Genomic DNA, 26,874 nt, shown 5'->3' on the forward strand with positions numbered 1-26,874 from the left:
AGCTATAGATCAGTTTGTTTGGGTGGAGCTGGACTTGTTTTTATGGACTCTGCTCTAATACAGATTGGCAATAGTTCAAAGTTCAGCTTCTTCAAAGAATAGGCTTATATAACACCGCCAGGGCTTCTGCTTCCTTGCTGGCCGGAGCTGCCGCTGTCTCTATACTGGTAGGAAGTATTTAAAATCCACTGAGTCTGACTGTACACGGGGAGAAGCCCATTACGTGTACAGTCAGTGTACAAGCTGGTTTCACAATGCCAACATGGCTACTCGTGGATCGTAAAGTGACAATGTTCTTCCGCTATACAGGAACAGCGGTTATGAATCCAGTATATTTTGTATGTCGCAAGAGTGATTTTATAATGGCGTCCTGATGCTGCGTTAACACATTAGAGGTGGCAAAAGCTAAGCTACCAAGCTGTGGCCAGTTACATTGCTGCTGAGTCGCTGTCAGAGGATGGCTGAAGCCACACTGTGATGAAAAGGGCAGGGTTAAATGACACAGAGAACTGGTTAACGGCAAGAATTAGTTTTTCATCTTCTCGTTTTAGAACGAAACTGGAATTGTGGGGATGGAGAAGAGGAGTGGAGGTGGTGAAACAAAAACATGATTGATTGATGCTTCACTGCGTCATCGGGGCACTGAACAAAGTTGAAGCCATGTAAACCTTTTTTGTAGCGTGTCACAGCAGCAAGAGTCAGCCGTCATTTTGTAGCTTCATGTTGCTGGCTTCCACTGAGAATGACTTGTAGCCTGTTGCTTTGTCGCTGCAGTGTGTGAATGCAGCGTCAAGAGTACGAGTTTAGGCAGGGGTCTTCAACATTTTCAGGCCAAGGACCCCTTAGTTGAGAGAGAGATGAAGCAGGGACCCCCACAACCTTTTCATAGATTCCATATAGTTTAATTGTCTGACAGCACAATCATCAGTATTTTGGATTCATGTCAATTAGTGTTTTCAGATATTTAACCACTTGAACCATCAATACTTAATAAACTTGACCTTTCACTCTGTACTTAGTCTGCTCTTTTTCCCCTCTACACCAAAGCTCTTTGCCAAAAATAGCCGATCTACAAGCTCTGCCTCGCAGTGTGAGGCGTTGTGAGCTTGTACTGTAGATTGTCTATTTTTGGCTAAAGTTCTCAGAATAAGGACACTAGGGTTCAAGTGATTAATATAAAAATTAAAATACGAAAAAAGATTTGGAGAAACCCCTGTAGTAACTCTGAGGACCCCCTGTTGAAGACCCTTGAGTTAAGGTTTTTTAACGCATGATGCATTCTGGGTCATGTAGTTTATGGATGGTGTGACCTCTGTAAAGCAGCGTAGAATTGCATTGTACAAATAATATTCTTTGCAAGCTCTCGTGGGCCTCATAAAATGTGCAGCCGGCCCAGATTTGGCCTGGCGGGCCTTGAGTTTGACACATGTGATCTAGGGTCCATCCTTCCCCTGTGTGAAACCAAACTCAAATATTAACGGTTAATTGATTTCAGCTGTGCTCCTTTGACAATTATACAAGCCATGAGAGAAAAGAGGAGCTGTCACCTGCTGAACTGAGAAACTCGCTCTCATTTCCCATCACTCATTTGTTGGCCTGTGTGTTTTTCTTTATTTGCTGTGTCGTTACTTCTATTTCATGCCAGTTACTTCTCTTAACTTAGAGCACTTGCTACTCTACCAGTCACTCTGGTTAAACTTCCCCTAATTCTCTCTCTCTCTCTCTCTCTCTCTCTCTCTCTCTCTCTCTCTCTCTCTCTCCGTTCTCTAACCCCCCCCATCCCCCAGTGGCACCGTGTTCACATGGCCCTTGCATGTGACACGGAGACGAGCCAAAAACACCCCGGATGCCTGCTCCGGCCCTCGCTGTTCCAGGACCTCGTTAAATTTTAAACAAAACAAAAGGGAAGGAAAGGGGGCGAAAACCGAGAAGAAAGAGAGAAAGCGAGCACGTGAGGCCGGGGGAATGTGCAGCAACATCACATTCTCATTCATTCAGTCCTCCGCTCCCCGTGCATCACCGAGGGAGCGCGGCCCTTTAACTCTCACTTTGCCCCTCCTCTCTCTCTCCCGCTCGACCTCGCTCTCTCTCATGCAAAGCTGTCCTCTTTTCCTTTTCTTCCTCTCTCTCTCTCTCTCTCTCTCTCTCTCTCTCTCTCTCTCTCTCTCCTCTGGACTGTGCAGGAAGTTAAATGAGCTTTTACCACAGAGCCTGGGTCTTGTTACTTCCAGGCCTGTCTAAATGTTGTCCTTTGACCAAATGAAAGAGTGACTAACCCCTTTGGCTGTTACCTCGGTGGGCAACTTCCTCCTTCGCTCCCCGCAGGCTGGAGTTGGCCACTGACCGCAGCTCTCAAATCAAATCATTCTGCCGTGCCACAGCCCTATCCATCATGGCGTGGAAGAATAAACTGGACGCTTATCTGTGATTATGGCCGTGTGCACTTTTTCTTTTTATTGCTCATGCTTGTAACTCCCGTCACAGCTCTGAAACACTGTCTCCTTTGTACGCTTTCATGTACAGCTCCTCTCAAGGGAACAACTTGATGACCGCAACTTCCCCCTGACTTATTGTTTGATCTCCAAAGTACAGTGCAAAGTACATTCTTAGTGGTTCGACCTGAAATATGTGCATGGTCCCACTGTTGATTTGGTAGGATTTTCATGCAACTATGCAAGCACTAAGAACGCTCAATAATATTAGAGCCCGACTGGTGACAGATCTTTGGGTCTGATCCCGGTTTTGGAGAGTCCTAGACGGACGGGTACAATGGGAACAACGGGTATTGCATAACCGAGTGGGGCATGCATTCCCAACGTGCATCGTTCCCGAATAGTTTCATAACTCATGTAGCTCAAAACAAAAAACGCATGTGTTTTATTTTGATATTCACATACCTTGTCTAGGAGCTGACTGGACAATACTGCTTCTAGAATATATTGTCTGTATAGTCTAATTTTAGAAAGCTGTCGTTTCTTACGGTTTCAAAGTTTGTTGACAGAGAACAAAAAAAAAAAAGAAAAACCTTCAAGTCATCGGCAATCCAAAAATAGCCTTCATGGCTTGGATGGGAATCTATAAGTATGGATTAAGTAATACCCCTGTGGTGTGTGCGTCCCTGGTGGTCCAGTGTCTGTATCTATCTATGTCCTCCTCTTCTCCGCCCATACCATTCTTCTCTGCCGATGCATACTCCACTTTTAGAGACAAGTTTTATTTGGTTCGGGTGTCACAACAGCTCAGCAGCACTGAACAGCCAACTCTATGACGGTACCTGCCCCCCGAACCTCTCAATGACTTTATATTGTAGTCTGGACAGAGCCGAACCAAATTAACGAACGGGTACACATTATTGTGTATCATTATTTTATGCTTTAACTATAGAAAAATAGCAGATATACAAGCTCACAGCGCGCTGCGAGCTTGTAGATCTGCTATTTTTGAAAAATCTAGAAAATTTGAATTTTGACCCGATTCTATAAGTGTCTTTTGAATCCTTCTAAGGTTTTTTGAAAAACCTATGTTTCTATGTCAGCAATCTGGCCAGCCATCGTCAAAGAAAAGGTCCTTTTCACTTAAATGGAGCTCAGTTAGTCTGTTCTTGTAGAGACTACTATGTCAGTGGTTCTCAAACCTTTTCATGTGAAGGACCCCCAAAATGATCGGTATTTGGCCACGGACCCCCATCTCAAAATATTTAGTTCCAGGGACCACCCATAAGCAAAATTTGAGTTACAGACGTTCGCTTTGAAAATACATATAGTCAATGATTTTCACACATTTTCACGACTTTTCAAAAATAGCAGATCTACAAGCTCGCTGTGAGCTTGTATATGTGCTATTTTTCAACAGTTAAAGCATTCAATAATCCTAGGCCTAAAGTAGAGTATGCATCGGCCTAAAGACTGCAGTCAAACCAGTATCAGCAGCACACTATCGTCTTCACCTTTGGCCTTGAGTCATCTGTCCCTGCTACTGCTGTGGTTGTTTGGCGCTCGGTCGTTAATTAACGACTTAAACACTATATTATTATATACTATATTTTTTTTCCTCTACACCAAATCTCTTTGTTGAAAATAGATAACCTATACAGCCTTCTGAGCCTGTAGATCAGCTATCTTCACCGAATGTTCGCAGAGAATGTGGCCAGAATAGGGATGCTATAGGGTTCATGTGGTTAAGAGAACGCATTCCTCTGGATGTAACTGAATGACATGCTTACATACACAACATTTATCACATTATGTGAGGACACAGTGAGGCTGTGCAGGGGCAGAATTTAACTTTAAACTTAATTTAAACGTAATTTATACATGTACATTGTAAACTGATTTTCAACCCACAGTAAAAACACGTCACACGAGTGTACATTGGGCTTAATAAGGGTGCAATCGACTGACATAGAAAGAGTTCCTCACGCGCACACGCTTGCAGTGGTGTAAAGTAACTAAGTACATTTCTTAAAGGGATATTCCACTTTCAAAATAACTTTTGGTAATCTTATCGTCTAATCAGGATTTTGGGAACACCCTGAACAGATTTTAATTTGCTTCATTCAGTATTTAGATATTTGATGTAAATGTTATCAGGCTCTCCGCCTCCAGGACCTTTCCCCATACACACCCATTGTAACTTCAAACTCCATTTGGAACAGATCCATGTTGATGACATGGCTGGAGACATACTGTTTACCGCTTTGTGTGATTTTAGGGCATTTTATGTGCGCTGCAGGGGCGGGGGTCCTCCACTAGGGGGCGCAAGCACTTTTGCATGCATTGTGGAGCACCAGGAGTGGGTGGTCCCTGGGAATTCACTGTGAGCCGGCAAGGAGTGTGTGTGCAAAGTTTGGCATGGGCAACGGGCGTTACAGCCTTTTTAGCGGGCTGCAGTGGCGGGGGTCCGCTGGTAGGCGGGTGCGCTCTACGCAGGGCAGTGTCCGCGGCGGCCAGACGGACGCGTGGCGACCGGCCGCTCCTAGCCCGAGTTACGGCATTTTATATTAGTTGCTGTGGCGGGGATCCTCCACTAGGGGGCGCAACCACTTTTGCATCCGTTCTGGAGCACCAGGAGTGGGTGGTCCCTGGAAATTCCCCGTGAGCAGCACCGTTGGGGTGGTAATTTGGTCATTTTTCCCTAGGGGTCCCTGGAGCTCCGGGGGTCCTGGAGGTTGTGGTTTGGCAGGCAAGGAGTGTGTGTGCAAAGTTTGGCATGGCTAGGGGCAACGGATGGCAGAGATATGAGTAGGGCAAAAGTGTGACGTGACGTGACAGAGAGACAGACTGACTGACTGATAGCTGGTGGAGGTTTTGATAGTAACTGCGACCTGACGGTTGCAACTATGTACTTTTTCCACCACTGCAAGCTTGTGTGATTTCAACTACAGCTGCTAGGATGTCGCAATAGTGTGGTTCACTGTTCCCATTATGTCGGCATTACGCATGGCAGGTACACTGACCTGCAGTTTCTGCTGTGAAGGACTGATTATGGACAGACAGAATGGAAGGGGAGGGCAGCCGGGGAAAATGGCAGTGATGACAAGGGAAATGAATTTAGAGTTGGTTGGTCCTCGTCATCTTGCGAGGAAGGCTGTGAGTGTGGCAGTCGGGGGGAAGAGGCTGAGGGAGGGAGCCAATCCAGGCAAAGCTCTGAATACGAATTGTCCCAACTCCATTTTCTGTCACCGGCGGGCATTATTAATGCAACGGTGCAAATGAACAGGGAAACCCAGGGTGACAAACAGGCGGGAGTCACTGCAAGGTAATTAATCATTCACTGCACACACACACACACACACACACACACACACACACACACACACACACACACACACACACACAGATACTTACAGATACAAAAACAAACACTTGCACATATGTTTACTGATACCTACACACTCGCAGATACGGTACACAGACGCACACCTGTCAAGGATGCCTTACCAATTAGCGGTTTTGTCTCCTCTTTAGCCTGGTTATCGGAGGGAGGTGTAGTCGGCCTGCTCCCGTATCAGCGCTCACTCTTCATCCCTCAATCTCACATTTCAGCCTCCCCTGGTGCACCGTCCAGGGGGGCTTACAGGCCTGTGGAGTGAACCAAAACCTCTGTGTCTGAAAGGGGAGGGGGGGGGGGGGCTATTGTGCTACAGTTGCAGATGCTGACAATAACTCCATCTCTCTCTCTCTCGCTCTCGCTCTCTTTCTCTGTCTTGTGACGAGGGATGCACCGATACTGTTTTTTTTTAATTTCGATCCGATATATACATTTGGATATTTCCCGATACTTTACCGATACCCGATACAGTAGGCTACATAGCAATGATAAAAAAGTGCAGTGCAGTCAGTGCAACTGAGTGCAAAATGAAATGGCAACACGTGTCTCGTCTCAAGAGTGGAGGAGCTACAAAAAGGATTTGCTGGATAAGATTGTGTGATATCGTTTATTTAATAAGTATATGCTAAAACGTTTGGTTATGGACTTAAAATGTATTGTGTGATTATATTGCATATTTATAAGCCAGAGACTTTTATTATTCTTTTTTATCTGTGACTTGGATCGGTGACGTCATGTCCGATATCCGATATCGGACATTTATGACTTGGGACTCTGACTATAGGCTCTATAGAGTGCTAGAGAGACAAGAGGGCTGCTGCACGCAGACCGTTAATGACTGCTGAGTGACAGAATGTGGATGCTAGACGCAGTGACACAGGGGTACTGCTGACGAGATACTGGCATGCTTTAGCCTACGATGCAGCAAGATGACTTCACCATGTATATTGGCTGAGAAACTGTACATTTAAATCACAAGGACAGTTTTCTTTTGTTTTGTTATGTTTTTAATGTTTATAGGCCCTAACCGCTACTTAGCATGTGGAGGAACATGCTATCCCTCTCAGTTCTAAGCACCCAGTTCAACAACCAACCTGTAGGAGGCACATGGTTTTTTTTCTTTGGCAATTTTTTTGGGCAATTTTCTTTCTCGCTAGGTTCGTTATAACACATGCACACGCGCACACACACAGGGCTTGCCTTGATCCTAGGAATATAACTGCATTACCTGTTCTATGAAGCACTCTTCCTCTCCAGTTCTTAATTGCTGCATTGTGTCCATAGCTGATATTCCCCGGTGCAAACATGCAGATGCTAATGAGTCCGTGAGGACTCTAGTATAGATGAGATGTTGCTGTAGGAGCTTATAGTTGTGTTCTGAAGCTAATAATACAAAATAATACATAACAACAGTGGCCTCTTCTTTACCACGTGCTGACGGTATTGAGATGCCTGTTGAATGTGTATTAAAAAACAATTGTGTATACTTTAGGTCAGTGGTTCTCAACCTGTGGGTCGGGACCCCCAGGGGTTTCTCCTACTCAACAGTAAACAGACCAACATACGGTATAAATGTATCTGCACAAAATCTAAAGTGACATTTAAAGACCTTTTTAGTACCTCTGGTCAAACATTGGTCAAATTGTCAAATATTAGAGTCAGAAATTGTGAAAATAGCAGATCTATATGCTCACAACGTGAGGCGTTGTGAGCATATAGATGCTCACAACCATTTTCACAATGGAATAGGTCGAGTCAAACTAAACGTAATGCCAACTTCTACAATTCCAAGTGCTTGTGCAGGGTGGGGGGTCCCCAGATAAAATATGATTATTTTGGGGGTCGCGGCCTGAAAAGGTTGAGAACCACTGCTTTAAGTGTGTGTGAGAGAGAGTGAGAGACAGAGAGACAGAGAGAGAGAGAGAGAGAGAGAGAGAATGAAGACAAGTGGGCGTGCGTATGGGTGGATGTGCCTCCATGTGTTGGGAGCAGAGCTATGGGAGCCCGGTAACGTGCTGCATCATTCATGAGCATGTGCCACCCTCTCTCTCTGCCTGGACAGCAGTCACCCCGTAGCTGTCAACGCCACGTCCTTCAGCGTGGCGTCAGCGCTCACACAGAGGCCACACTGCAGGGCCTGCCTGCTGGCTGGCTGCCTGGGTGGGTGGGTGGGGATGGGATGATAAGCGATATTATCGTTTATCGTGATAAAAAAACACTCACGATAATCGTATCGTGGAGATTTAATTTATCGTTAATTATCGTACAAGCTCACAACGCGTCGCCTTGCAACACGTTGTGAGCTTGTAGATCGGCTTTTTGGCAAATCATGTTCCCCCCAGGATAATGATTTGATTGTCGCGATAATATCATAATTCGCGATTTCTTTAGTCACAATAATCGTGATATGACATTTTCATGTCGTCCCATCCCTAGTGGAGGAGCTGAACAAGGCCTTGGTACTGTATGTGTGTAGGATTGGGATCCTTTAAGATTTGAGCCATTCCCGTTCCTTAACGATTCCCTTTTAACGATTCCTATAGGGCATGGGTCTTCAACAGGGGGTCCTCAGAGTTACTACAAGGGGTCCTCCAAATCTTTGTGTGATAGGAACTTGGTTTTTCCCCTTTCCTAGGTTAACCACTTGAACCCTAGCGTCCATATTCTGAGAACTTTAGCCAAAAATGGCTGATCTACAAGCTCACAACGCTTCGCGCTGCGAGGCGTTGTGAGTTTGTAGATCGGCTATTTTCTGCAATGAGCTTTGGAGGGGAAAAAGAGCAGACTAAGTACAGTGAAAGGGTTAGGGTTAGGGTTATTAAGTATTGACCGTTCAAGTAGTTAAATATCTGAAAACACACATTAACATGAACCAAAATACACTGTTGATCGTGCTGTCAAACAATGAAACTATATCTATGAACAGATTTTGGGGGTCCCTGCTCCATCTCTCTCTCAGCTAAGGGGTTCTTGGCCTGAAAACGTTGAAGACCCCTGCTCTAGGGAGTTCCAGATGGACCGTTATAATGTAACTCTGAGACATACAGGTCTGTAACTCTGAGAACCAAATGGACCCGCAACGTAAGAGTTATGGTGATCCTTGAAATTGAACATTCTGAGAACCACCGGTATTGTTATTGTATAGCAGCAGACAAACCGGTTTCCGGAAACGGTTCCAAATGTGATGGAACCCATTCCATGTCTAGGGGATTCCCAGCCAAATGAAATCTTATTTTACACTTTGGTAGAGGAGGTTTGGGTTGTGTTGTTACCAGTGACATGATGTCACTCCTAAGGTGGGCAGGAAATCAAAACGAGATGGTCCATTGATTAACGCATTTAGAACGGGTACACATTATTGTGTATCATTATTTTATGCTTTAACTATTGAAAAATAGCAGATATACAAGCTCACTGCGCGGCACCGAGTGCCGCGCTGCGAGCTTGTAGATCTGCTATTTTTTTTAAATCGTGAAAATTTGAATTTTGACCCGATTCTATAAGTGTCTTTTGAATCCTTCTAAGACTTTTTGAAAAACCATATGTTTCTATGTCAGCAATCTGGCAAGCCATCGTCAAAGAATGCCTAACTGGAGCTCAGTTAATCTGTTCTTGAGTGACTACTATCTATGTCAGTGGTTCTCAAACCTTTTCATGTGAAGGACCCCCAAACTGATATTTATTTGGCCACAGACCCGCATCTCAAAATATTTAGTTCCAGGGACCCCCCAGAAGCTAAATTTTAGTTACAAACGTTCCCTTTGAAAATACATATAGTCAAAGATTTGCACACATTTTCACAACTTTTTCAAAAATAGCAGGTCTACAAGCTCGCAGCGTGGCACTCGTGCCGCACTGTGAGCTTGTAGATCTGCTATTTTTCACTGGTTAAAGCATTCAATAATTCTAGGCCTAAATGGGTCAAAAAATGCTCCTCATTGACTTACTGTACAGTGAAACAGTCAGTCCATGAACATAAAAGTTGTAGTGTGATGCGTTGCCATAGTGTTATGAATTTGTATGATGGGCTATTTTGACAACTTCTGCTTTGCAAGAAAAAAAAAAAAAAAGCTTATTGTTTATTATTGTTTTTAACTGTTGCATTTCCCTACTCAACAACTACACACATCAGCTATGGAGAGAGGAGAGTAAAGACCATGTTTAGACCATTGACTACGTTTCACAGTACACTGACTTGATATCGGTGCGCATTTTACAAAGCACAATCTGGGGGGAACCCATTCTGTGAAAAGCAAAACAAAAATGCATTTAAAACCTGTCTTGGGAGATTAGCCAAAGCATACAAAGGTTTATTTGATTTTCAAAGAAGCCACTGGATACAGTTCATTTCAGTACACAGTCACAGCGGGGGGAATCGACGTGCAGAGACTTTAAATTCGCTTGAGATGGGTCATCCAGCACACTTTTATTATATTTTTTCACTCTATGAATTGTCTGTGGTTATGTACGATATAATGTTCAAGCTGTGCATAGACACCGGCATGGTCCTTTTAAGGGGAGATGTGACACGGGGGATTATGTGAGTAATTGCTAGAGATAGTGAGGTGTGGAGCAGGGACAGATACGGCCAGGCCAGGAGGGAGGGAGAGAAAGACTCAGCTAGGACAAGGAGCAGTAGGCCTGTCACAGTTATTACACTATTGTCTATTCCAGGGGTCTTCAACGTTTTCAGTTTCAGGGAAGACAGAGCAGGGAATAGGGAGGACGGCGGAGAAGTTTGGGTTGCCGACCGTTGAGACATTTCCTCCCGTAACTGCCAACATTCATTCATGTGAAATATGCATATACCCAGCCTGAGGTGTTACTTAACCCATTTAAGGGTCATTCCCAACGGACGTGACATCAATTATGACGGCTTTATCGTTGTGGTGTGGACGCTGCCATCCACTTCAATTGAAAACAATATTTTAATAATAATCTATATATCGTTATCGGTTGGAAAGGGCCTTAAAGGAGTAGATAATAATAAGACAATAATTTGATTACAATAAATGTTCCCCCATTGATTCTGAATGAGGACCCAAATGCATTTGGGTCCCCATCCGGAATCAATGGGGGTAAAATTACTATTTTTGTCTTAGGAATGCGACAAATACAAAAAAATATTATTGAACTCAAGACTCAGAATTGCCAAAAAATTACAAAAATAGCAGATCTACAAACATGCAGTTACGGCACTCTGTGCCACGCTGTGAGCTTGTATATCTGCTATTTATCTTTCTTGGGGGTTTGGTTTGAGACATATCCCCCCGCGACTGCCAGCATTCATGGATGTAAAATATGCATATACACAGCCTGAGGTGTTACTTAAAACCCAGAGGGTCAGAGTAGCCTTGACCTGTGTGTCAGTGTATGAGAGGGAGAACAAGCGGTAGGGAGATACATTACATAACTGGGCGCTATGTCTCTCCTGCCAGTTCATTATCACACAACAGCAGCTCAGTCCCCGTGTGCACGTGTGTTCGCTTCTGTGTGCAAAATGTGGAAGCTTCCGTTCATCTCAAATTGAGCGTAGCCGCCCTTCATGGCCTGCTGGTCATGTTGTATTGTCAAACATTGCAATCTACTGTACAATTTAGGCATTTAGCAGGCGCTCCTAATCCAGAGCGATTTACCATAATAAGCAAGTTAAACACAAGGTAATGCATGGAATGCTTAGAGACGGTGTAGTGCCTCAGTATTCTAGGATCGTAGGTTAACAAGTCTAAACATTTTTTATATAAGAAAATTATTTGTACATTGATGCAAATCATAGGATGCCAGGTCCACAAATGAACCTGGCATCTGTAAATAACATGCTATATAAATTAACCATGCATACTGTAAAACTGCATGGCCGTAATAAATTGCTACGGGCTGAGATGGAGTGTGAAGAGGCGACACAGTGGATAGTTGGGAGTGTGTCTGCAGTTCTAAACTGTAATGAGGTTCCACAGTTTGGGCGGCAGAGGGGGTGTGGAGCGTTGTCCACCCTGATGCAGTCAAACAACTATATGACCATTGGTTATCTCTGCAGCGACTGTAATGACTGCAAAGCTTAATACCCAGGGTTATGGATTTGACCTCAGATAACCTTAGTCTGTATTGGCAAAATATGAGGGCATTAGAACATAATAGACCCAACCAGGCAGGCAGTGGAGATGAAATTCCTTTACGGTACAGAAAAACCAAAGAGCAAACTGCCCAGCGTTATCACTATAAACCATTATTTATTTATTTATTTCACAACTGATGCAAGGCTCTGTGAGACTGTGTGCTTGGATGCTCCAGAACAAGTGGTTCTCAACGTATTTAATTATGAGGATCCCATATGATACCTTTTTTTTTGTATTCCTGGGACCTCTGCACTGTTGTAAAATCCTCAGTGTTAATTTAACCCTAAGCGTACACATCCATGTGTACACTGTGGACCCATAAGTTTCCATGTGGACCCCTGGTGAAGTAGACTACAGCTTGCTAGCCGATGGTTTGTCTGTATGCACACCATACTATACATAATACACCATATTGGCATTACACACGTGAACATTTGTGGGTCACAGACCCAATATTTTCACGACTCGAGTAAAAATCCCATTTTCTTTTTATAGATTAAATATTTAACCCTTTTAGTGCCTATCCCGAACTAGTTCGGGATATTCGGGATCAAAAACAATTTTTTATTTGCTATTTTACTTACCCCGAGCTGCTTGGAGCAACGTGGGTGGTCCCGGCTCGCCCAGCGCTCACCAACGAGAGGCGCTAGATGCTCCGACGATTTATTCCATTGAAAATGGTTTAAAATAAAGTTTAGACCCCCCCCAATGTTCACCAAATGTTCATTGTAGGCGGCGCGACGTATTCCAGGGTGCCTATCCCGAACATGTCCGGGATATTTAATAAAATGAATTATTTTATCGGAGGCCTCAACGAAGCCCCGGTCTAGACGTCCATCCTTGGCCGGGACTTAGACTCGGCCATCCACGGGCCGTATTCGCGCTAACGGCCGAATCGCGCCGCCCACTCCAATAATAAATCACATCTTTAGACAGGATTTTCTCCGGATTGTGTCCCCAGACCCAACGAGAAAGTTTTTTGCGGCTGAAATAGCTTTAGATCGGGCTTCTAAATGGGTTAGCATTTTGGCTACGTGTCAGCTAGCTTCCTCCTCTGGACACCCATAGGATTGACCGGAGTGAAAACACAGGCCAGTTGGGAGAGGGTCGACGAAAGCTATAAAGAAGGTCAATGGAGAAATTTCTGGCACTCTAGCACCCCTTGTGGCCGGATGGCACTGTATGAGTTGAAAAACATAAAAATTATAATAATTAAGAAGTAATGAAAATAGCTGATCTACAAGCTCGCAACACAGTGCGAAGCGACGCGTTGTTGCTTGTCGATCTGCTATTTTTACTAGTTTGGTCCCGGGCAAACGTTTAATCTCTCTTTTGGGTCACAACCTGAAAAGTTTGGGAACGACTGCTCTATGCTTTGTGAAACGGACATGAATTGGCTCTGTTCTTGGTCTGCCCTTGTTTTCCTTTACACCAAATATCTTCGCCAGATTAAATAGCAGGCCGACAAGCTGACAAATGCAACGCATCGTGACGTGTTGTGAGCTTGTAGATCGGCTATTTCTAGCGAATGTTCCCTCCCAGAATAAGGGCCGCTGACATTCAAGCGGTTAATATTGTGTGCCTGAGACTTTGCGTGCTTGTGCGTGAGATTGTGCATGACTTCAGTTCTGTGCCACACACTTAATGGACTGGCTTACAGCTGGATGCCGTTGGCTCACCTAGCTTTAGAGCAGCGATACCTCAACCTGTGGTCGGAAGCCCACTGGTGGGCCGTGAGGATGTTGCAAGTGGGCCCCCAAATGACTGGCAAAATGATAATGAATCATTATTTTTCATATTATATAAATATTTTCAGATGGGGGTCCGTGGCCAAAATACATATCATTTTGGGGGTCCTTCACATGAAAAGGTTTGAGAACCACTGACATAGTAGTCTCTCAAGAACAGACCAACTGAGCTCCAGTGAAAAGGACATTTTCTTTGACGATGGCTAGCCAGATTGCTGACATAGAAACATAGGTCTTTCAAAAAATCTTAAAGGATTCAAAAGACACTTATAGAATCGGGTAAAAATTCTAATTTTCAGGATTTTTCAAAAATAGCAGATCTACAAGCTCGCAGGAAGCAGGAAGCAGGAATCATCTGGGGGACCCCCCCAAAATAATTTGGGGAGTGCCCAGGGGGTCCCGAGTCCCGACCCACAGGTTGAGAACCACTGCTTTAGAGCACTGCATTTCTGACTCCCTCTGCTTCAGCTGATAAGATATCTACAGTATCTATCTATCTGTCTGTACATTCCTTCCTTCTTATATATCGTCACTGTCGAGCAGAAACCTCGTATCTCCAAGTTTCAAATTTGTATGTTTTTTCATAAAGTAAAGCCCTGCTTCATAATACAAGACCGTCGCACAAAACTAGTGAAAACAGCAGATCTACAAGCACACAACGCCTCGCACGCGAGGCGTTGTGTGCTTGTAGATCGGCTGTTTTCACTAGTTTAGATCGTTTTTAAAATGATAAATACAAAACGAACGGTTTTGGAGATACAAGGTTTCCACCCGACAACGACGATATTCTTTCTTTTCCCAGCTGGTATCCCTGCTAATTCTGCTTTTCCTTTCAACCACCTCTCCATTATGTCTCCAGTGAAACACCTGGCAGCGTTCATGCTTGTACAGCAACATGCAAAATAGGGAGCCTCGTGTTTAGTTTATTTATTCTTTACACACACACACACACACACACACACACACACACACACACACTCTCTCGCTCGACGGCGCTCACCCACAAACATTGTTAATAATTCACATGCGGTCTCTCTGCACGTTTCCACAGCCTCGGAATTCCATCCCGATTCACGTTCCACACATTTTCAATCAATGTGTTCACAATGCACACTGACAGCACAGTACACACACCACGCACGTGTATTCACACAATGCTTATCGTCCACTGCACTCAAAATTCACATTAGCGCGCGCGCGCACACACACACACACACACACACACAAGATGACTACTAATTTGTGTGTGTGTGTGTGTGCATGCGTGTAATCTCTCTGGCTCCGTGGTAGCTGATCAAAGGGCTCGTGTTTCCAATGTAAGGTTTCGTAACACGCACTTATTACATAACGCCGGCACAGACGGGGTCTAGAAAGACTATAGAGGAGAGAAGATGGAGGAGGGGGGAGCGCGGGGGGGGGAGGGGGGGGGCACACATCGATCTACGTCACCATCCCACTGTTTCACTGGCAGAGGAACCACTGGGGACTGGGGGGAGAATCATCCACTACGCTGTCACATCTCGAGAGTCCATTTAACTCTGCGTGTGTAGGGCTGTCACGATTATTGTGACATTTTACATGACGATTAATTGTGGTTTTGTCGCTGACGATTGCATTTCCGTTTGGCTTGTAGGCTTTGAAGTTTCACAATCATGGCAGATATGACAGATAATTGACCTAAATATACAAAGAAATGACTGACACTTTATACTTCAAAAAGGACATTGAGAGTGGAAATAGCCGATCTACAAGGTCACAACGCGTCGCATTGCAGTGTGTTGTGAGCTTGTAGATCAGATTGTAGATTGTAGTAGGGATGGGACGATATGAACATTTCATATCACGATTATTGTGACAAAAGAAATCACGATTTACGATATTATCGCGATAATCAAAATCCATTATCCTGGGGCGGAACATTTGCCAAAAAATAGCCGATCTACATGCGTCGCAACTGAGCTTGTAGATCTGCTATTTTTTGGCAAAGACATTTGATAGAGTGAAAAAAAGACTGGCCTACATATATATTATAAGTACCTTTTACCAATTATAAAGGGTTTAGTGGTACCGGATATGCAGCTCTGCAAATAAAAGGTGAATTGATCCTAGTGCATGACGGAGGACGATATCACAATAAATTAAATCTCCACGATACGATTATTGTGAGTGTTTTTTATCCCGATATGATGATCATCCCATCCCTAGATTGTAGATCAGCTTGTAGATCAGCTTTTGTCGACTCACAGAGTTCCAGGATGGATGAATTAACACATGAGCAGCAACCGCTCCTCTCCTCTGAACCTCCAACTGTTTGACACTTTTCCCTGTTGTTCTTGTTAATTATTTACCTCTGAGAGTGTAAAATGGACCCAAATGGAGTTAAATTGACACCAATGCACCAATGCATTGTGTGTGTGTACACTGCAGTGTGTCATGTGATGGTCAGTCTAAACTGCTGTTATTTAATTACCGGTATGTAAGCTAAATGCTAATGTTATGTTTTTATATCCATTTTACACACACACACACACACACACACACACACACACACACACACGTGCGCTCTACACTCAACTGTACTGTATGTATAATGCATAGCTGTACAGCATGATTTATAAGCCACTCATGATGCACATCTGACAAAACGTCCTCATTCTCTCAGTACAGTAGTGCGGTCTGTATTCCTGTATTATCTATGAGGTGTGAATAGGGTGTTACTGTTAATTCATCATGTTTCCTTGAGCATCCTTGTGAATTAATATTGTGTGTGTGTGTGTGTGTGTGTGTGTGTGTGTGTGTGTGTGTGTGTGTGTGTGTGTGTGTGTGTGTGTGTGTGTGTGTGTGTGTGTGTGTGTGTGTGTGTGTGTGTGTGTGTGTGTGTGTGTGTGTGTGTGTGTGTGTGTTAGGGTCTTAGGGATGTGCGTCTTTATTCAACTAAATGTTTAAACGGTGCTGCCGCCTGCACCTACTAAACCTTTACTAAATACCATTCATTTAAGTATTAAACTATCTAGACATATTTCTTTATTTTCTTATGACATTTACCTTTTTGTTTTACACGTTTAGAATTTGCACCCAAATGACTGTCGTGTCTAAAATCTTGCTTTTAACTTGCAAAAATAAAAGCGTGATTGCAGGCCTGACACATTGTTTTTTCACAGCAGCCTGGCACTATGGATTAACTTCCCTGTGAATGTACTATAGATAATGGGAAAGTTGTTCTTAACTCACTTTTAAAGGATACTAGTTGCGACCGAAGGTCGCAGTATACCATGAGAAATGCTGCCCCCACAATCACCATCTGGTACTTAGGGCTGTCACAATTATTACATAATCGTCTAATCGTGATTTTTTTTTGACATAATCGTGATTATTTTTCATAATCGTCATAATCGTTTCCATGTTGAAAAATGTTGATATATTTTTTTTAAAAGTCAAAAATTTTGGAAATAGCAGATCTACAAGCTCACAACGCGTCACATCGCGACACGTTGTGAGCTTGTAGATCGGCTATTTCCACTATCAAAGTTATTTTTTAAGTAGTAAGTTGTCAAATATGTCAGTAATTTCTTTGTATATTTAGGTTATGTGTCATATCTACCATGTACAACTTCAAAGCCTAAAAGCCAAAACAGAAATGTAATTATCAACAACAAAAACACAATTAAATCGTTAATCGCCAATTATTTGAGTGACAATTAATCGTCATGTAAAATGTCATATCGTGACAGCCCTACGGTACTGCTCCCACTTTAGAGTTGTAAAACACAGTAATGGTTTGATGGGGGACATATCATGACCTCGCTTAGATTCAGTCCATAGTGTGTACTGTGTGGAACCCAACTGCAGTGTCATTGGGGTGTGTGTGTGTGTGTGCATGATGTGATGGTGTCCTTCTTGGTGACAACCCTAAAGAGAGATGACTTATAAGAGCTCCAGCACATCCATCAAGCGGTTAATTGTCCACCTTGCTCCCTTCTCCGTGGGCGAAGGAACATTTCATGGTCAACTTCTGTCATGGCGGCAATTTGTCCCTCAGCCCCGCTGTCCCACTCCTTTCACCCAGGGGCGTCACAAGACGGGGGGGAAAAGTGGGACTGAGGTCCTAGGGTCCAAGGTGGAGGGGCCTTAATTATTTTATACTTTAGCTATTGAAAAATAGCAGATCTACAAGCTCATGTCAAGCTCAAAAGTCATGAATATGTGTGCAAATCTTTGAATATATGTACTTTTTAAGCGAACATTTGTAACTCACTTTACTTCTGGGGCGTCCCTGGAACTAAATATTTTGAGATTGGGGCCCGTGGCGAGCACCACTGACATTGAAACATAGGTTTTTAAAAAAAAAAACCTTGGAAGGATTTGAGAAATTCAGACTCCGCAAAAATGTTCACGGTTTTTCAAAAATAGCAGCTCCGAGTGCCCGCGCTGTGAGCTTGTATGTCAGCTAATAGTTAAAGCACAAAATGTAAGTGAATCCTTGTACCAAGGGCCCAGAATTTGGTGTGACACCCCTGCTTGCACCCTCCTATGACAGAGGACAACACGTGAGCGGGCATGAGCTGTTTAAAAGTCGAAGGATGCACAGTGTCATTTTGTTGACATTAGGAGATACAAAGGAAAATTGTCACTCAGCTCACGCGCACGCATGCGCGCACACACACACACACACACACACACACACACACACACACACACACACACACACACACACACACACACACACACACACTTGCGCACCCCTAAAGTGTAAATACACATTCAACAGGCATCTCAACACCTACGTGTTAAAGAAGAAGCCACTGTTATGTATTATTTATTTTTATTATTAGATTCAGAATACCCTATACAATCCTACACACACACGCACACACAAGGCTGCCGTCTCCTACCGCCCCCAGTATGAATCTGAGAGGGTGGAATTAAAAATCTCCATGTGTCTTGACATTCTCATTCTCTAACTTACGCTGTCTGTATAGAATAACAATTCCATAATATGCAATACATTTATTTTATTCATAGATTCAATAATCTATATACTGTATAATGTAATGTATACTGTACACACAGATTACACACACAGACACACACACACACACACACACACACACACAGTCAGGGGTGTCGCACCAAGTTCTGTGCCCTGGGTACAAGGATTCACTGCGGGTTCTTCATGGGGGGGTTAAACCATTTAGACTGGGAACGCATTATTACGCATTATTTTGTGCTTTAACTCTTGAAACATAGACACAAGCTTGCACACAGTGGTATATTCAGGTTTAGGTACCTTCAGCAGCGGCCGGGTCATTGCGTGCAGTGCCAGCTCAGCGTCAGGTGATGATCACTGCACCTGAAGCATGCCTGCATGCATGTGACTGATCAGATCAGTCACACGCTGCACGCTTCATCTCACTGGCTATTTTAACTTCCCTGCTTACCTGCTCAGTCTGCTTGCTGTCTTGCTGCTTTTTGTTTTATTCCCTTAGGGGGGCGTTGCTATTTAATTCCCTTTCGTGTATATTATCTTGATGCTGACATACGGTATGCTCACAGATATTCCTGTTCAGTAGATATGTGTATTTAGGGCTGTCACAATTATTACATAATCGTCTAATCGTGATTATTTGACATTATCGCAATTATTTTGTCATAATCGTCATAATCGTGAATGTCAGAAATAGTGGAAATAGCAGATCTACAAGCTCACAACGCGTCGCATAGCGACGCGTTGTGAGCTTGTAGATCGGCTATTTCCACTATCAATGTTATTTTTTAAGTAGTAAGTTGTCAAATATGTCAGTAATGTATTTGTATAGTTAGGTTATGTGTCTTTTCTACCATATGCAACTTCAAAGCCTAAAAGCCAAACAGAAATGTAATTATCAACGACAAATACACAATTAAATCGTTAATCGCCAATTATTTGAGTGACAATTAATCGTCATGTAAAATGTCATATCGTCACAGCCCTATGTGTATTTCAATCTAAAAGGTATCTGACTGAACTTGAACTTAATAGTACATTGCTGTGTATATACATCGTACACAAAATAATATGTGATTAAAAGATGACACTGCATGGGTATACTAGCCGAGAGGTTAATAGGGATGGGACGATAAGCGACATTATCTTTTATCGTGATAAAAAAACACTCGATCTACAATCTCACACATTTTTTGGGGGCAAATGTTCCACCCCAGGATAATGGATGCTGGGAAAATTTTGATTTTCGTGATGACATTGTAAATTGCGATTTCTTTGGTCACAATAATCGTGATGACATGTTCCCTAGCGGTTAAGGCAGGTGCCACTTACAGTAGGCTGTGATCCCTGACAGCGAGTCCCCGGTTGGATTCCCATTACCTGTTTCCTGTCTCTGTCTCTATAGGGTGTGCCAAATGTAGTTCTAAGAGCGGCCATTTCTTGGGTAAACACAGCCTTACACGGGTGTTCTGATTAGACTATAGCATTAGTTCTATGCAATCAAACAATTGAAACACCTGTGTTTTGACCCAAGAAATGGCCGCTAAGGACTACAATGACGTAGCCGCTGGCACACTATACTGTGACTATCAGTAAAAGCAACCCCCCCTCTCCAAATAAAAGTAAAAAAGATTACACTGAACATAATTGTGCAGGGGTCTTCAACAGGGGGTCCGGGACCCCTAGGGAGTCCTCAGAGTTACTACAGGGGGGGGTCCTCCAAATCTTTGAGGAATAGAAACTTTTTTTCACTCCTTTTTTATATTAACCAGTTGAACCCTAGCATCCATATTCCGAGAACTTTAGCCAAAAATAGCAGATCTACAAGCTCACAACGCTGTGTGACGAGCTTGTAGATCGACTATTTTCGGCAAAGAGGTTTGGTGTAGAGGGGGAGAAAGAGCAGACTAAGTACAGAGTGAAATAGTTACTGTAATTAAGTATCGACAGTTCAAGTGGTTAAATATCTGAAATTGACATGAATCCAAAATATACTGAGGATAGTGCTGTCAAAAATGGAATCTCTGAAAAGGTTGTGGGGGTCCCTGGTTCATCTCTTTCTCAACTAAGGGGTCCTTGGCCTGAAAACGTTGAAGACCCCTGATATAGTGTATCACGTTCCATATGTATAATATTTGTTGAAGCTACAGTTGCAGAGAAGCTGTTAAGTCTCTGCAGACTCATTTGTTTGGAGAACATCTGGGATCTTTGTAGGCGAGCATCTGGGAACTTTTAAAGAGGATGCTCCGAGGATTAGGAAGGTACTAATTAAGGATTACACTTCTTTCACAAAACTGTGAAAGTGTGGATTTATTGGGTTTAAAAGGCTGCGAGACCCCCACAGACAATCTCCCCCCCCCCCTGTTTTCCCGCCCTTAACGATGCGTGTTGACAGTTCACACGTGCCCTAAAGCAGTGGTTCTCAACCTTTTTCAGGCCGTGACCCCCAAAATAATCATATTTTAACTGGGGACCCCCCCCCCCCCCCACTCTGACGAGCACTAAGAGTTGAGGCATTACATTTTATATAACACGGTTCTATTGTGACAATAGCAGATCTACATGCTCACAACGCGAGCATGTAGATCTGCCATTTTCACAATTTCTGCCTCTAATATTTGACAATTTGACACATGTTTAATTTGTCATTTTAGAGGTATTAAAAAGTCCTTAAATCGTCACTTTAGAAATGTGCAGAGACCCAGTCTATACACTTAAACATTATGTTGGTTTGTTTACTGTTGAGTGAGAAAGCAATGTTGCACATTAAGTTAATGATCTGGGGACCCCCCCCCCCCCCAAAATAATTTGGGGACCCGTCTGGGGGTCCCAACCCACAGTTTGAGAACCACTGTCCTAAAGAGTGTGCTGCTCTATGTCTGTATTGCGCGCCAAAGGTGGCAGCTGCCGGCTTGCCACACGCTGTGAGCTTGCAGATCTGCTGTCCGCGGCGTGCGACACATCGCATGACGAAGCATAAGTCGGGCTTAATGGAGGTTGTGACAGCAGATGGACTTGGATAATTGTACTGCTTGGATTGGCCCGCTTGGCTGACCGCAGTGAACAACCTGTCACCCGCTATGGCTCTCACCGCCATCCCTGCCAGTGCCGGCCAGCTACAGTAGCCAGGGGTGTCGCACCAAATTCTGGGCCCCCTGGGTACAAGGATTCACTGCGGGCCCCCCATGAATGTTTTTCATAGGGGGAGGGGGTTTATTAATGTGCATTATTTTGTGCTTTAACTATTGAAAAATAGCAGATATACAAGCTCACAGCGCGGCACCGAGTGCCGCGCTGCGAGCTTGTAGATCTGCTATTTTTGAAAAATCGTGAAAAGTCTTTTTTTGAAAAACCTATCCAAGTTTCCCCGGGGGTTTACTGGAGACTATCAGGACCAAACTTCCGGGTTTAACAGCAGACATACAAGCTCACGTCGCGTCGCAGATGCAACCCGTTGTGAGCTTGTAAATCGGCGGCGGAACCTCGATGCAGACGTTTGCGCAATGCACTATGGGGCGTTGGAAACTCGTGGATATGTTTCTATGTCAGTGGTGCTCAAACCTTTTCATGTGAAGGACCCCCAAAATTATATGTATTTGGCCATGGACCCCCATCTCAAAATATTTAGTTCCAGCCACCCCACAGAAGCAAAATATGAGTAACAAAAGTTCGCTTAAACAATACATATACCGGTATTCAAAGATTTTGAACACACAACTTTTAAAAAATAGCAGATCTACAAGCATGCAGCGCTGCAAGCTTGTATATCTGCTATTTTTCAATAGCTAAAGTATAAAATGATTAAGGCCCCTCCACCTTGGGCCCTAGTAACTCAGTCCCACTTTTCCCCTCTTGTGACGCCCCTGACCACTGCCAGGGCCGGCCAGCTACAGTACAGTAGCTACCACCTGAGCACACAGCCAGGCTGAGCGTGTGTGTGGCCGCCTTTCTGTCTGAACGCACTGCACCCAAAGAGGAAGAACGTGAGAAAGAAAGACAGAGACAAGGGAAATGCAGAAGAGAAATGAGGAAATGGGCTGATTTTAAGTTTGATTCAATGAGACTTTGATGGGGGCTGCTCGGTTATACTTGCACGAAGATGTGCATTTTAGGCAGATGTGGTTTGACATTGCGTTTGTGCGTGCGTGCGTGCGTGCGTGCACATTAACAGAAGGACAGTGGAGCTATTTATGGACCAGCGTAACAGCTGGCCTCACTCTTGCGTTCCCAGCCTCCTATCTCTCTTAGTGTCTCCACTGGATTCCTTTCCTTCCGCTTGCATTTTCATTCAACACCACCTCAAACATAGTAAAAACTAATTTTCATGAATATCTTGTGATATCATAGCTCCTTCTTTCCCTGTGGTGTGAGCCTAAGATGCCTCGCATATTGACACAGGAGGGAAAAACAACCAGCGTTGGAGAGTTGAGCAGTAAAAACGATGACACACCCCGGAGTCACATCTGTCACAATCCAGCATTACATGTGCAAGCAAACACACACACACACACACACACACACACACACACACACACACACACACACACACACACACACACACACACACACACACACACACACACACACACACACACACACACGGACGTCTACGTTCCTGAGTGTATGCATGAATGCATTTGTATGCTTGTCTTGGTATACTCGTGCTGTGCTGTGCCTTATGTGGGTCATCGGTGCCCTAAGGTAAGGTATACCCGGTCCTGTAGTGGAGGTGCACTGATGTCAGGTTGCATTGAGCACGTGCGGCTGATTAACAGGGAAAGTGGCCTGGTTGTAACACAGAGCAGAGACAGAGCCTCCTAAAGCGGACAGTGGAGAGAACTGGACTTATGCCTGATTTTATACTCAGGCACGTGCACACATAGACATGATCTACTTCTATCTGTCTGTTATAAGTGCCCTCTCCAGACCATGAATGCAGTTTTTACTGTGGTGAAAGAAATGAAAATTCCCTCTTTCCATGCCATATACCTGAAGGCAGCATTCGAGAGAATTGCCTTGTACAAACTCTCCTGATAAACTTGAATGCAGCATCTTATGTTGAAATAATTGTCCTCTCTGTGTAGAAATCCAGGCCGTTACTTACGCCACATCTCCAGTATTCACATGCTTAATATGCTTGGTTCAGTGTGGTATCAAGCACTGCTGCGACGCGTTGTGAGCTTGGAGGTCTGCTATTTTCGATATTTCCACCAAAAGGCCCTATTAGAATTTTCAGCCCCTGCCTCTCATTCTCTGCACATCCCTGGTGTACAAGCTCACACCGTGTCGCATTGTGGATGCGTTGGGAACGTGTCGTGTAGATCTGCAATGTTTGATGCGTAACACTAGTGCACAACTAAGTATAACCAGAAGGCCTTAACCTTTTGTTCTGACCCTGATGCCTGTCTTGCACACATGGCCTTTTGTGAATGGACTGCTTGTGCTGCAGGTTGTTTTGCATAATGTAGTAGTTGAAAGTTTGCTGGTTCAAAACTACTGCCACAGCGATCCCAAGCAAGGGCACCCAACTCCCACGTGTACAAGCCTGTTCCAAGGACGGACAGTAGAAACTAGCTAACATTTGCTAAAAATACTGTGGTCTGCAATAAGCAGTTGTTTGCATTGTCCTTGCGGTCGAGTCTATCCTTGTAAAGACAAGACCACAAATCTAAAGCTGGAAATGTTACAGATTGAGAGAACAGAGCACTTATTATGATGATGATGATTATGATTATGATCACTATCATTTGCAGGTTCTCACGCATTGAAGAATTGTAATGTCATACAGGTGACATGTTCTTTTGGGCAAAGAATGCATAATGCCAACACCGGAATGGCTCACTTGCAGAAATGTCGCATGTTGTCCTGTCGGTGTCCGCTAATTGCACCCAGCCATCCAAGATCAGTGTTTAGCCACCACCTGTTTGAGAATGGTTGCCAATAGGCTTGGATTGTGTCCCATCTGGAACGCTCCAGCACTGTACGTTTCACACTCACATGTGAGTGAGGTGGGGCAGTTCAGTACAGGACAGCAGTGGTTCTCAACCTGTGGGTCGGGACCCCCAGGGGGATCCCCAAATTATTTTGGGGGGTCCCCAGATGATTAACTGGCAGAAATTGTGAAAATAGCCGGTCTATTGCGTTGCGAGGCGTTGTGAGCATGCAGATCTGCTATTTTCACAATAGAACCGTTTTATACAAAATGTAATGCTTCAACTCTTCAAAACTACTGACACGGTGATGCTCGTCAGGGTGGGGGGATCCCCAGTTAAAATATGATTATTCTGGGGGTCGCAGCCTGAAAAGGTTGAGAACCACTGCAGTACAGTACAGCAGTCTCAACCTTCTCAGGCTACGGCCCCCCAAAATAATCATAATGTGAACTGGGGACCCCCACTCTGAGATGCACTTGTAGGCTAGATAATCAATGTTGAGTTGGGGCATTAAATCTTGTTTTGACTTGGTCCCACAGATAAATATCGTGAAAATAGCAGATCTACAAGCTTACTGTACGATGCCTCATTGCGAGCTTGTAGATTTCTTTCTTATATTATTTGACAATTTGGTCAATATTTGAACAGTTTTTAGTTTGTTGATCACTTTTGATCGTAATTGGCTTTTTTTTACGCAGTAATGGTCTTTTGCCTTTTCTTTCTTTCTTCTTTTTGTAGGTATTTAAAAAGTCTTAAAAGTCCTTAAATTGGCCCTTCACTAAGCCCATCCCCAACCCGTCCTTGTCCAATACCACGTTAGCAATGAGTTACTCAGAGAGGAGCGCTGGCAAGCTCTGCTTCTTCTCACCCATTGACTTGCATGTTATATGAAAGCTTTTTCCCCCATGTAAATTATCCATCATTTCAAGAGCTTCAAAATCTCTCCTAAATCTAGTCAACAAGGCCTGCATTAAGCTATGCACTGGTCAAATGTGCATGACATTATTTCAATGAACTAAAATCACAGGGAAATAATAGAGGGAGAAACAGTATCCATCTCAATCAACTTCAACATCATTTTAATTTATCACCGGTCCGTGCAGGAGTTTTAATGTACCGCATGGTAAGACTACAGAAGCAGCAGTTCATAAATAGACTAACAATGAATTAATCTACAGTCAGGGTACTAAACGGAATCTGAAACAAGCCAGCCCAGCAGCGTCAATACATCAGCATCAGATCACTGCAGATTTGTACATGTGTTTGTTTTATATGATTTGCTCCTTGGTTACGATTGCAGTGGTTAGTATTATTGCCATCACCTGGACGGGTGAGTTGTGTAACTTTCCCCACTTTAAGCTGTGTATGTGTTCAACAACACAGCCATGCAGCCTTGCAGTTTAAGTGCAGATTTCAGCTTGGGAAAAGGGGTGAAAAAATGCACCCTCCAACCGTTTTCTGCGTATGTGGAATCTGTTGCTGATTCTTGTAGTCTCCGACGCGTTCATACTATTCTTATTCTTGCTATTATGTTGCAAACTGTGTGTGAGCGGGCGAAATGACATTGACAGCTATGATAGCTGACGAAAGCTTGCCTTGGCAAGCTGGGCAAGCTGCCAGTTTAGCAAAGCTTGCTAAGCTAGCATTGAACAATCTCTTTTGGGGAGGGGCTTAGCGAAGGGTCAATTGTCACTTGGGGCCACCCCCAAAATCACCCCCCTGGGGTCCTGACCCACAGGTTGAGATTGGGAACCACTGCAGTGCAGTAAGTAGATACATGCTTCCCATGTTACTTGCACTGTATGGCTATAGGAAATGTAAGTGTATTCCTGGTAGCAGGCATTCATTTCCCTCACGTACTGCTTAATAGAAAATGACTGCGGCTTATCAGCGAGGGGATGTGGCTTGTGATAGCATGTTGAGCATATCAAATAAAGAATTACACACAGACCCAACGTGCACAGGCAACTTAATTCTTTATTTCACATATTGCGTAGTCACTGCAGGGAATTCGGTTGGCCCTGAATATAGTATGCAAAAGAAAACGAGGGCCTTAACTGGGGCGTCATTAGAGGAATGCATACACGGTCGAATACGTTAATGAATCCATTTGTAACTCTGGGAGTGTACAAATGTAATGCATATCCCAGAGATGCATTTACACAGAGGGTTTTGCTGTGTACACAGTCTACACAACATGGATGTTGGAACCGAGCGTGGAAAGGGAAACAGTCTTTTCCTGATCTCGGGGAAAAGGAAGGAAG

At 43.9% G+C, this 26,874-nt stretch overlaps 1 protein-coding gene across 1 annotated transcript in view; it reads left to right on the forward strand.

Moving 5' to 3' along the window:
* LOC308285614 (PH domain leucine-rich repeat protein phosphatase 1-like) overlaps positions 1 to 26,874 on the forward strand; it is a gene marked incomplete at its 5' end in the record, with an annotated part of 92,710 nt that overhangs the window by 13,613 nt on the left and 52,223 nt on the right.

Source organism: Nannobrachium achirus (assembly GCF_963921795.1).
Source record: "Nannobrachium achirus genome assembly, chromosome: 5".
NCBI classification, from domain to species: domain Eukaryota; kingdom Metazoa; phylum Chordata; class Actinopteri; order Myctophiformes; family Myctophidae; genus Nannobrachium; species Nannobrachium achirus.